Raw genomic sequence first — 12,073 nt, forward strand, 5'->3', positions numbered from 1 at the left:
CACGAGTTGAACTCGGTGAAGGTCGTCTGCAGTCATGGGCAGGACAGGGGATGGTCCAGTTCTCTTGGAAGAATACCTCCCAGAAGCAGAACAAGATTCTATCTCCAAGGTTTCCCCCTCGCCCAATGCGGTTTACAGTCACCTCTCATTTCTGCGAAGCCCAGGGTTACCAAGTGACCACGACCTCATGGTTCTGCATTTATGCTGTCGTGGCCTTCTATATGCCATTTCAGGCGAGAGTGCACGAAACCTTTTTTTATTTCTAGGCAGCTACTTTTGATGTGTGGCAGGTTTAGCAGTGGAGGGAGAGGCAGAGAATTTGCCCACACTCCGGAAATCCTGGGAATCAAGGGTGGGAGGTGGGTGGGGGGTGGCGCGGCGGTACTGCCCCCGATTGACTGGGTGTTGTTTTAGGGCCTGGGCGGATGTCTTCGTGGCTGCCACTTTCCTGAGAACGATCGCCAGGCCTCAGTCCTGCTCCGCTCCCGCCCACACCTCCAGGTGTGCATTCCCCGCCCTTAATTACTCTTCTAAAACTGATAGTATGCACTTGCAAAGTTTCACTGGGAAAGCGGAAGAGAAATTTATAATCGTGGACGTGGTGAACTAAGGGAGCACAGTCACACTGGCCTTGGTCTGCAGACCCAGTCAATCGAAAACTCAGAAACAGTAACGTATGCACCTTTCTAGAAGCAACATCGACTCTCCGGGTTTTGCCGCCTCCAATTAAAGGCTGCGCTGGGAGAAACTTTGTCTTCTGATAAGTTTAGGAACTGAACTACGAGAAGCCATACTTCAGGGGTTTTACGGGCCCCGCGGTGTTTTCCAGAGCTTTTCACGTGGGAAGGGAAGAGCGACGAAGTGGAAATGCAGCGCGTGGGGAGCGCACTGGAGTCCCGCCGGCCGTCGGGCGCTGAGGTGAGCGCCGGAGGGCCTGGGGGTGGGGATCGCGATCCCGCCGCGCGTCTCCCGCCGCGGGTGTGTCTGATCCGGGGGCGGGGGCGCCGAGGGGGGATTGGTAAGATAATGAATGGGAGGCGTAGGCAGCCTGGGCGGGAACAGCGAATGAATGGGGGAAGGGGATTGCAGAAGGTAGGGACCTGGGGGTGTCACACCAGGTAGGAAAATGGGTTAGGGGGAGGGAGTCTGGGGGTGCGGGGATTGCTGATTTGTGCTACGTGGAGCAAGCAGAAAAGAAAGAAGGCGGAGGAAGAAGGAGCCGGGCACCCGCGCTGCTGCTGCTTCGGCCCTCCCTCGGCGCCCCCTCTCCGGTGGCCCCTGCCGGCGCGCCGGAGCCCGAGCAGCTGGGGCCAAGCGGCTGTTGACGCTCCTGGAGCTGTGACTCCCCTGTCCCATCTCCGAGCGCTGCCTGGATCTTGGGCGGCCTGGACTCCGCAGCCGCGGAGCTCTCCCCGGCCTCCGGGGCCTTGCGCGGGACCCCGGCGGGGTGGGCGCAGGGGGTGTACCCGCTCCCGGCGACGGCCGAGGGGCGGGCCCGGGCTCGGCCGGCCGTGGGGCGGGGGCCGCGGGGATTGACCGCGCAGCCGGAGGCTGGCCAGGGGGCGGCGGGAGCAGGACTCCAGGCGGCGGCGGCGGGCGCAGGTAAAGGGGCGGGCGCGGGGCGGGGGATGGCGCCCTCTGGTCTCGGAGCCAGGGGCCGCCGGGTCGCCTCCACGCCAAACGGCGCGTTGAGTTTGCACTGTCCGGCGTCAGACGGGCTTTGTGACTGTGTGTGCGAGTGTGTGGGTGTGAGTGTGGGTGTGCGCGCGCGCGCTCGCTCGCTCGCCCGGGTCGGGTGTGGGTGGGTGTGCGTGCCTGCTGGCCGGCCTGCAGGAGGCGAGGCTGTCCCGGCCTCCCTACTCAACCAGTGGACCGAGCCCCGGGAGGGAAGTTGCCGCAGCCGCCCGGGCCGCTGGCCCTCCTGTCCCCCGGCCAGGTCAGTGCGTCCTGGGGCCCACCCAAGTGACACGTAGGTGGCCTCGGGTTACCTGGGACCGGGTGGGGGCACGGGAAGGTTTGTCCCGGCCACTCAAGATTCCGGTGGACGTGGACCGCCGGGCGACCCCGCGTCCCGCAGCTCCGAGCTCCCGCACCACTTGCTTCTCACCGACGACTCAGTAGTCTTTCCCCGGGCATGAGGACTTTAAACTTAAGTTTCTGCCCAGCCGCTTACAAACACGCTTAGCAAGTAACTGGACAATCTAAGGCAAGGGAGGGACCTGGCTTTGATTTGGTAGTTTTGAAATCAACGGGCTCGTTTGGTTTGTGTAGGACTAGTTTGTGTTGAATGGATTGAAAATGTATTCTTGTTTTTCTTTGCTGCCATTTGGCCCTTGATGTGTGAGAATGGGCATCCAGGACTTGTTGCCTCCTGTCGGAGGCCCGAGACTGTTGCTCTCTGTTGCTGCTTCTGCTCGTCTTTCTTTTGCTTTTTGTTGAAATCTGTGGGTTTTTCATAAATATGGGCTTCCAGCGAGTGAGTGATCGCTTGTTAAAACCTCACTATGAATGCGTTGTTTCCCATGAAAATAGATACATATTTGCGAAAGTGAATATTGAAAACACAGTAACTGCAGTTATTAGAGCGAAATTCTCTATTCCTCCAGGCTCCAAACAGTCCGTGTTTTTCACCTATTTGAATAAGTATCGTTTGCCTGGCGTAAGCCTAACTGTGAAGTGATTCAAAGCCTGCAATTCTGGTTAAAGGGAGATCCTGCACGGGTAATACTGATAAGTTCTTGGAAGGAGACAGTCCCTTGACAAATAGAAGAGTAAGCTCCAACGAAAAAGGGTGTATATTGGAGTTACGGTTGTTTGGACCGAACTAAATTCCATTACACACTCGCTCACTCTACGCCGCCTAGCTGTTTCAGCCTTTGGATTTAACAAATCCGGGGAGGAGGAAGCATATTTGCCCCCACTACGAAATTGTTTGCAACAACCAGCACTATAAGTATCTTAAGGCTGCGTCTTTCCTGATACCGGTTAATTTGAGGATAAAGGAGCTAAGTGGCAAGAGAAAGAAGTAGTTACTGTGTGGAGGGAAGGCGCGGGTTGAGGGGCCAGGCTGGAGGACTTGGTTGACATAATTCAAGGCAGCACGCCCGCCGCGTCCCCTAGTGGTGCGACCTTACCCTGTCAGGTCATCGCGTTCTCCGTCTCGGTGTCCTCGTCTAGAAGATGGAGGGGTTTGATGACCTTTGCTGTTCCTCCCAGCTCCCCAAGTAACTAGGAACAGGTAGGTGGTAATCCCATGTAAGAACAGTAGGAAGAGGGTCAAGCGGAAGTGCGAAGGGGTTAGTTAGTTCTGGAGGGAAGTGAGAGGTCGAGAGCTCCAGGAAAGTGAAGGAAAAACGATTAGAAGATGCCTGGAGGGGGAAGAGACTTTAGCTGGGAGTTCATTTTCACTTTTTTCCCTTTATTCCTCCACAAGGGCATCAGTCCTATTCTCCCCCACCCCTTCAACCTTCCATTACCCTTATTTAAAATATGTGAACCTTCTTAGCTTTAAAATCAAGGTGATCCTCACCGCTAATCTATATTCCTTCAAATCTGCATTATTGTCTCTTAGCTGGGCAGCTGCTGCCCAGCCCCGTGGGCACACAGCCTGGACCTCAGTTTCCCTGTCAATGCTGGGGGAGGGGAGAAGGGAAATCATAGAAGTGGGGATTTAAGTGGCAGCCCTTTCAGCAACTTGCCTTTTGAAATTTCTATTTGCCTTTGAAGTTAATATCTTCCAATGAGTAATTTGATTTAAAATAATATACCATAGTATTTTCAAGGTTTCACTGAATCTGTTCTGTTAGACCTACCGGAAAATTCAAAGAAAATAAAATCTGTACTTGCTAAATCTTTTTGATACATGATGACATTCATTCTGATCCTGATTGTCAGGGCCAGAGAACTTATTTCAAATGCTTTGTAAGGAAAGTTGCAATCTGGGGAGAGTGCACTCTATCATTTTTTACTGGGAAGCTCTAAGTGTTCAGGAAATCATGAAGACTTCTGAAATTTAGTTTGAGGTCAAGATTTTAATGTCTATGCTTGATGTGTGGCCCGTCTTTCTTTAATTTCTCTGTTATCGATATACATACATACTGTTAGGAACATGATTTATTTTAAAAGTGAAGAGTGATGTAATAAAATCTTGAATGTAACCTCTCGGTTTAAAGTCTGAAAGTCTGCCCTGGCCTTGCTGACTGGTTGTCATACTCCTGTTTGGTTTCTTATTTTTACATGTGTTATCCCAAAAGTGTCGGTCGTGTTGTTATTATTTAACTCTTTCGTGAAGGACTATTATGGATGTCTTAGAGTTGAGAGAAAAGGAGGATATTTTAATTCAAGAAGCAATTATTGTATTCCTCCCTTAGTGGGGATGTTAGCATGATAAGAAGAAGGCTCTGGAAGGAGCAGCAGTGTGAGGGAAAAGGCACGCTAACTTCAGTAGAGCAGCTGGATTGCATAACGGGGCAGCAGCTGTAGAATCCGAGAACCTTGGCATGCCAGGGAATGGAAAATTAAAGTCTGACTTTGGGGAAGACTTCTGAAAGGGGTTTGAAGGATGAAAATGATGCATCTCTTAAAAGATGAGTGTTGAAGGGTGAAGATGTGGTTGGAGTCCAAGGTAATAAAGGCTGGAAAGATATCAGATAGTAAATTATGGGCAAACTTGGATGTTATTTTAAAGAGTTGGGCTGTGCAGGGATGGGGAAAGGAAAGTATTATTTAACTACAAGATGTAGGAAGACACTGAATGACACATATTGGGGCATAGTAGGGGTGAAATGATTGAGAAGTGATAAGGCTTTTTTTTTCTTTTTTGAATGTGAGAAGAAGGGAGATAGACAGACTCCCACATTCGCCTAGACTAGGATCCACCCAGCAACCCCTATCTGGGGTATACTCGAATCAATCAAACTGTTTTTAGCACCTGAGGCCCATGCCTTGGGACCAACCTAGCTATCCTCAGCACCTGGGGCCAACACTTGAACCAACTGAGCCACTAGCTGCAGGAAGAGAAGACGGAGAGAAGGGGGAGAAGGAGGAGGAGAGAAGCAGATAGTTGCTTCTCTCGTGTGCCCTGACCAGGAATTGAACCTGGGACATCCATACGCTGGCCCAACGCTCTACCACTGAGCCAACTGGCCAGGGTGTGATTGGGCTTTTATTCTGTTAAATTCCATTGTAATTCATGGCTAGTGAATTCTAGGACACTGCTGCTAGTTTACTCATTATATACAGGTTACAGAATCAATGAATATGTAGTCCCCCCTACCCCAACTGATAGTGCTTTTTCTACTTTAGAGAAATTTAATTTAGTAAAAATTAATGATGCTGTAGGGTTATGTTAGGACCTTTTGAGACCTTTAGGGCATGTGCGTTAAAACCACCCTCCAAGCACAGAGCTGACCAAGGAGGCATTTTGTTTTGTTTTGTTTTGTTTTGTTTAGGGAAAAGCCTGCTGGTTAATGCTAATTTAAACAAGATTCCCATGGCAGCCAGCATTCTTGACCCTGTTTATGTTATGCATAGTATTTAACCACAGTGGTTGGATATTTGTAGCACAAAAGAGAAAGAATTATTGGTTTGGAATTGGGGTGAGTGCCCTTGGAAAGGGTAAGGGTGCTGATGGAGGGGAGGAGGTGGGAAAGAGTAGCACTCTGAGTACTGCATTGAGGGCTAACCCAAAATCCTGTATTATGTGTAACCTCCAACAGAAGTAGCCTGCTCAATACTGATACTTTTTTTTTTTTTAATAAATTTTTATTGATGTTAATGGGATGACATTAATAATTCAGGGTACATATATTCAAAGAAAACATGTCTAGGTTATTTTGTCATTAAATTATGTTGCATACCCCTCACCCAGAGTCAGATTGTCCTCCGTCATCCTCTGTCTAGTTTTCTCTGTGCCCCTCCCCCTCCCCCTAACTCTCTCCCTCCCTCCCTCCTGCGTCCTCCCTCCCCCCACCCCTGGTAACCACCACTCTCTTGTCCATGTCTCTTAGTCTCGTTTTTATGTTCCACCAATGTATGGAATCATGTAGTTCTTGTTTTTTAATACTGATACTTTTTAAAACAACCTTCCTTTTGGTCATCTGCGCCCCCTCCCCCCATCTCCAGAGCGAAGGTGTCTAGCTCGTTTTCTCCTGTAGGAAGAAGGTCTGTGGGATGTGTCTGGAGAGGTGCTTAGCAGCCCAGTGGGCTTCCTCTCACACCCCAATACCTCTGTCATGGTCAGAATGGACAGCTTGTCAGCTGCATGTCCAGGGTGGAGTTGATTTGGGTAAGTGTTCTAATTGCCCTTGAATCTAGTGATACTAGGTTACCAAGGAGACAGATAATGAAAGGAGATTAGGTCAGCAGCCTTTTACTATCTTCTGAATACAATTTGAATGAATGATCTTCCCAGGAGTTTGCTTAATCTCTGCAAGGAAACTTGGGTTTGGCTTGTCTGATCATTGAATTAAGTGAAGGAGCCCAAGGTTAGTATACTACATTTATTAGAAGGATAGGTGTGTGTGTCTCTGTGTGTGTGTGTGTGAAGAGATTTTATTTACATTTTCTGGCATTTTCCCCCCAGTAGATTAGTACAATTTCAAAATAGCGTTGTTGGTATTAATGACTTATGGGGATGGGGCAAAGAAAATTGTTTTAATACTTTGATGTTAGCTCATCTGATCTTTGCTATAGAAACTTTAACCTTGAAGTTCATGTAAAAACCAAATTTCTTTCAGAAATGAAAGAGGACTATTTTACTGCATGCATGGGTTTAAGATTATAATTTATTTTAGTTTTGTGGTACTAAAGTGATCTAATCACAGGGCAGACTCTTAACTTTACTCCAGTGCTAACACACACATGTCAGGCAATGTTTGTTGTATTTAATATGGAGATAAGGGAAAATGATTTCAAAATCAGCCTCTTTCTCTAAAAGAGAAAAAGAAAATTAATAACACCTGATCATGCGTCTTTGTAGGAATGGGTTTCCCAGGTTGAAACTGTTAGGGGACATTTTGTTCATTATGGCCATTATGCATGCCTATGCCTCTGAAACTTTAGGATTCACTATATGGAGATTGCTACTATGAACCATTAGTTTTTTCCTTTTTTAAAGAAAATTTCTCTTTATTTTCTTAAGTTTCAGAGCAATAGACTGGACTTGATTTCATGTAAGTCTACTATACTCAATTTTCTTTCTCTCTGTTTGTTTGTCCTTGACCAACCCAACTGCCTTCTTTCTGTGATTCTTCCCCAACAGAGGTTATTCCCTGCTCTTTGAAAGGAGGAATGATTCAGAGGCAGAGGAAACAACTTTTTTTCAACCCTAGCAACACTTAGTTGACTGTCTGCTATACACCAAGCACTGGGCTAGGTACTAGGGGCAAGGAGTGGGGGGTAAATACGGCAGGATTTTTACCCCCCACAAGGAGCTTATAGACATATTAACAGGTGATTGCAATTTAGGGTGGGTGGGGTTGAGGTGGGTCAGGAAAATCTCCTGGAAGATTAGGATCTGCAAGGACTGTAGGAGATAAACCAAGAAACCTAGATGAGAACAAAGGAATCATAATAGAGGGATTTTAGGCTTTATTTTTTAACTTTGAAATTAAATTTAATGGGGTGACAGTGATCAATAAAAAGTACATAGGTTTCAGGTGAACATGCCTGTAGCATTTGAATAGTTGATTGCTTTGTGTGCCCATCACCCAAAGTCAAATCACTTTCCAACACTGTATATTTGTCCTTCTTTACTCCCCTCTCCTGGGTAACTATTTCACTTTTTTCTATGTGCATGAGTCTCAGTTTTATAGCCCACTTATGTGGGATATATATTTTATTTCCAGTTGTGCTGTTGCTGTAAACCAAAGTTCCTCTCTTTTTATATTTGTAAAGTAGGAATAAGAACTGATATTATCTGGTTACTAGTTCTAGTTTCCACTTACTTGTTTCTTAATTTTACTTTTTCTTTGTTCATTTATCCATTCCATATTCAATAGATATTTGTTGCACACCTACCATGGCACAAAAGGCCTATTCTCGGAGGGAGCTTGTATTCTGTTGTTTTATGTTAACAACAGAAATTCTTTTGAAATAAACCTCAAATATGGAGCAGTTTGTTGAGGTATTCTTCAACTTTAGGAATGTTTTCTTCAAACTGATCTCAGTATTTTCAAGTCACTTAGCTTTTCCCTCCTAATAAGAGAAGAATGAGGAGACAGAGCCCGGCATTCTCATCTTTTTTATAAACTTGAAATATTTTGCCCAAATGTACCTGTTAGTTGTCAAGTCTAGAAACAGATGTAGCTGTTTCTTATGTGTAATACTGGCTTGCATTTCATTTTGGATATTCTAATTTTGACCCAACTTTTGTTTGAGTTCTGTATCCACTGTATGACTTGTTTCCTAGGATAATCCAAATCTAGTGTTCGTGAGAAGTCAGACAGACCTATTTTGAGGTCATGGTATCATGGTCCTTTGCTTTGTTAATGCATTTTACTTACTTGTTTAAATCACTCAGGGATATGTACACAGTAGAAAGTGTTCCAACCAGAAGAAGGTAGCTCCATTCACTATATAATATGTGGCTTTTGTAATGATTCAAAAATATATATGTCAGAGTAAATGTAATAATCTCCTTCTGGCAATTCAACCTTATCTATCTGATATAACTCATTGTCATCTATTGTTACATAACCTTCCACACTTGTACTGTTACTTATAGAAAGCTAGAAGAATGTCCGTGTTTATATATACTGACGTGTGTGTGGGACGTGAGTGTGTGGGTGTCTGTTTATGTATACCCATGGATATGTTTACATACGCACGCGTGTGTATCTGTGTGTGCACGCACTCCTTCTGGCCTCTATTCTCTTCAGTTTTAGAGAGGCTGTTGTTGAGGCTGCCACCATGGCTCAGAAGTTTCAAGTCCCAAGAGCCTGCATGGTTCCTCTTTAATCAGTACAGCATGATATTACTCAATTAAGAGTTCTTGTCAGAGAGATATGAATGTCTGGCTGTTATGAACGGGGAACAAGAAAACTATTTCCAGCTGCTTGACCACAATGGCAACAAATATCATTTTGGAGAATGTTATTTCCACAAGGACTGTGCTTCATCTGGGTGTTAGGGGAGGAGGGGCATTTCGGAGCACAGATTTGGCATCTGTGAGCCTTTTGTTAGGTGGGGAACAAGGTGTTTGGGGAAGGCCTAGCAATACCTGTGGAGCAGAGCAGATAGGTGGAACTACTGATTCTAGGCAGGTTTCGTTGTGGGCGTATTAGAGGAACTCTTTGGGCATTGGGCATCAGCAGAGGGTAGGGATGGAGTGTCCCTACTGAGGGAGAAACAGAATTGCCTTTTGTTAAGGGGCTCCTTTGCCATCTTGGATTATGATTTGTTGGGAGAAGGGTTATTGTCATGTCAACAAAATGAGGCATTCATTCTGTACCCAGTATTTATTGTTCCACAGGCTTGCTTTACTCTCTGAGTAGACACAGAGACCTCAAGGTTCAAAGGCTGGGGCAGGATGGCCGATTTTCCCAAGGTCGCTAGTTACTTTATATGAGATCCTGCCTAGTCAGTTTGATACAGCTGAAATCTTTGCACACTTCTGAGGTTAAGTTCCTATGCTTGGCTGAGGACACTAAAATAACATAAAAAAATAGAAGAAGAAAAGCAACCAGCAAGAAAATATGGTCCCTGCCCTCAAGTAGCTCATAAACATGGAGAGCCATGGGTACAAATGCGCCTAAGGTCAGGCAGACAGTGATAAATGTTGCAAACCGAGATTTAAATGAACTGCCATCTGATTATCTGAGGATGGAGAGAGTACGTTTGCTCAGGAGTCAAGATTTGCAGCACAATCCTGTCCTCAGCGGACAAGCTGGGTGAAAGGCTCATTCCGCGCAGAAGAGTAATAATACAGAAGGAAGGCCCTTGTGCTGCCATGAGGGGTGGGTCACGGTTTGCAGCACAGGGCACAGTGGCGGTACGCTTGGCATCAATCCCGAAGGGCTACTGGAAGGATGCTGGGCGCTGTTAGGGACAAAAATATAAATAAATAAATAAAAGAAGGAGGGCATGTTGATGCCATCAACAGAGAGAAGGGACACGAGAGTATGAGGACTGGGTCCAGCGAGGCATGTTGGCAGAGATTTTCAGCTTGGAAACTTAGCTGAGAAGTCACAGCTTGGCGGAACTCAGGACTGATTATTATATGTCAAAATAAATACTGTCATGTGCCACTTAACACTGGCAATATATTGTAAGAAATGCATTGTTAGGTGATTTGGTCATTTTGCGAACATCATAGAATATACTTACACAAACCTGGATGGTAGAGCCTGCCACACACCTGGGTTGTATCATATAGCCTACTGCGCCTAGGATTGAAACCTGTAAGCATGTTACTGTACTGAAGACTGTAGGCAGTTATCAACCAATGGGAATTATTTGTGCCTCTAAGCATATCTAAACATAAAAAAGTTATAGTAAAAAGATATTTTTAAAAAAGTACACCTGGATGGGGCTTAACATGCATGAATGGATCTTGCAGGACTATCTTCCAGTTTAAAAAAATACTGTATTTGAATTTCTCAAATATTTAACCTTATTCTGCTTTATATCCTAAGTAAACATGCCACTAAAATCTATTTCATTTTTAACTTCCAATGACTACTTAAGAGTCACAGTATGTAATGTGTATCACACTTAACTAATCATTCCTTATTCTGTTTGCTCCTTTTCTGTCTATGGCTTTGCGCTTCTCTGCATATCTTTAGGGGCTTACGTTCCCAGAGTCCTACCCCTATTCTAAACCAGCCTCATGCGTGAATGTACCTACACAGTGTGGACTGTGGTGTTTAGACCTCTGCATCGACTGTCCCCTCTGCCTGGAGTGCTCTGTTCCCAGGTGTGCGTGTGCTTGCTCCCTTGTCATCGTCATTCTCAACTCCAATGTCATCCTCTACTGAAGGCCTTCTCTCCTTACTGCATTTGAAGTTGTATGAGCCTTTCATTTCTCTGATTTGCCCGATACTCACTTCTTCATCATATATATTTATCCTCTTAGTTGAGGGAAAGCATTATTTTTTAAAAAATTCTGTTTTATTCGCCACTGTTTTCCTAATGCTAGTACAATACGTTGCACATAGTAAAACTAATCTTTTTTTGAAGAAAAATTTTGTTTGAAGAGAAATTTTTTTTTTTTTTTTTAGATTTTATTTATTCATTTTAGAGAAGTGGGGAGAGAGAAGCAGGGGAAGAGCAGGAAGCATCAACTCCCATATGTGCCTTGACTGAGCAAGCCCAGGGCTTTGAACCGGCGACCTCAGCATTCCAGGTCGACGCTTTATCCACTGTGCCACCACAAGTCAGGCTGAAGAGAAATTTTTTGAATAAAAGATTAATAATATATTTCCCATTGACTGAGCATATCATAGTAAATAAGATGCAGTCTTGGTGGCATGACACTGACAATCCAGGGGAGGAGCCTGCCTCTGCACAAGTAACTCCAAGCTCGACTGGAGTTAGGGAGACAGGCAGGGCATTGTGGAAGGGGGTCATGGGGAGACGAACTTGTTCTGGGAGGGGTGGGGGCAGTTTCTCTGAGAAAGGAGCATTTGTACCGAGGCTTCAGAGATGGAGTGAATTAGTTAAGTGTAATTGGGAGGTGAGGATGGAAGAGGAAGGAGACAGTGATCCAGGAAAAAAATGTGATTGAAAAAGTCAACACAATAAACGAAAGTCTGACTCTTACTTCTTTTTTTTTTTTTTTTTTTTAAATAAATTTTTATTAATGGTAATGGGATGACATTAATAAATCAGGGTACATATATTCAAAGAAAACATGTCCAGGTTATCTTGTCATTAAACCATGTTGCATACCCCTCGCCCAAAGTCAGATTGTCCTTCGCCACCCTCCATCTAGTTCTCTGTGCCCCTCCCCCTCCCCCCAACCCTCCCCCTGTCCCCCCTCCCCCCACCCCTGGTAACCACCACACTCTTGTCCATGTCTCTTAGTCTCATTTTTATGTTCCACCAATGTATGGAATCATGTAGTTCTTGTTTT

General features: G+C 45.4%; 1 protein-coding gene across 7 annotated transcripts in view; it reads left to right on the forward strand.

The window, feature by feature from the left end:
* Positions 1 to 585: 585 nt before the first annotated feature.
* Positions 586 to 12,073, forward strand: part of LPAR1 (lysophosphatidic acid receptor 1) — a 145,842-nt gene continuing 134,354 nt past the window's right edge. Inside the window, exon 1 of one of the 7 annotated variants that reach the window (XM_066367456.1) lies at positions 586 to 918. The gene's annotated coding sequence lies outside the window, so the exon portion shown is untranslated. Of the gene's footprint in view, positions 919 to 992; positions 1,019 to 1,076; positions 1,119 to 1,214; positions 1,603 to 1,748; positions 1,970 to 3,062; positions 3,239 to 12,073 lie in introns of those variants that run through there. The other 6 variants (XM_066367461.1, XM_066367460.1, XM_066367457.1 and 3 more) reach the window with 6 other exon arrangements.

The sequence above is a fragment of the Saccopteryx leptura genome, chromosome 2 (genome assembly GCF_036850995.1).
Source record: "Saccopteryx leptura isolate mSacLep1 chromosome 2, mSacLep1_pri_phased_curated, whole genome shotgun sequence".
Lineage (NCBI taxonomy): Eukaryota > Metazoa > Chordata > Mammalia > Chiroptera > Emballonuridae > Saccopteryx > Saccopteryx leptura.